Source organism: Plasmopara halstedii (assembly GCF_900000015.1).
Source record: "Plasmopara halstedii genome assembly, contig: Scaffold_614, whole genome shotgun sequence".
Lineage (NCBI taxonomy): Eukaryota > Oomycota > Peronosporomycetes > Peronosporales > Peronosporaceae > Plasmopara > Plasmopara halstedii.
In genome coordinates, this window is record NW_020187532.1 from 289,715 (window position 1) to 290,280 (window position 566).

Sequence of the window (566 nt, forward strand, 5' to 3'; positions counted from 1 at the left end):
ACCTACGCCCATGGATCTCAGTTATGCTGAGGACGAGGGAGCAGAGCTCCGAGCTGCCGGGTATCATACACACGTTCGACGGTATTTTGTCTGTAGAGACACCCTGTAGAGACACCCGCCACCTGCGGAACGTATGCCCCCTGCGCAAGGCGCGTCAAGGTTCTTCGAGCCATCGAGCCATCGCTCCAACGCCTACCAGTCTGGTTCATCGCGGGGAAACGACACCACTCAGTAGGTGCGGGGCGACTTACTGGGGAAGAATTGAGTTCTATTGAGCCTCAAGGTGGTATAGGTAAACAGGGCCCAACCTCGAAGAGCTCCGTGCTCCTGAACACGGAACGTGTATGCAAGCCGGGCTTGCTGGTGGTGGAGGCGACCGTAAAGGGCTTCGAGAAGCCAAGGAAAAGCCTCATCGATTCCGGGGCGTCGGGCAGTTATGCTCGTCGCTCCACGATGGAAGGAAGTCAGCTGTATGCAGAGGCGCTGAAAGCGCGGTAGGGTGACATCATCACTGTTCGCCTAGCGACGGGGACGCGTGTCACGGTCCCGAAGGTCCCTGTGGACCT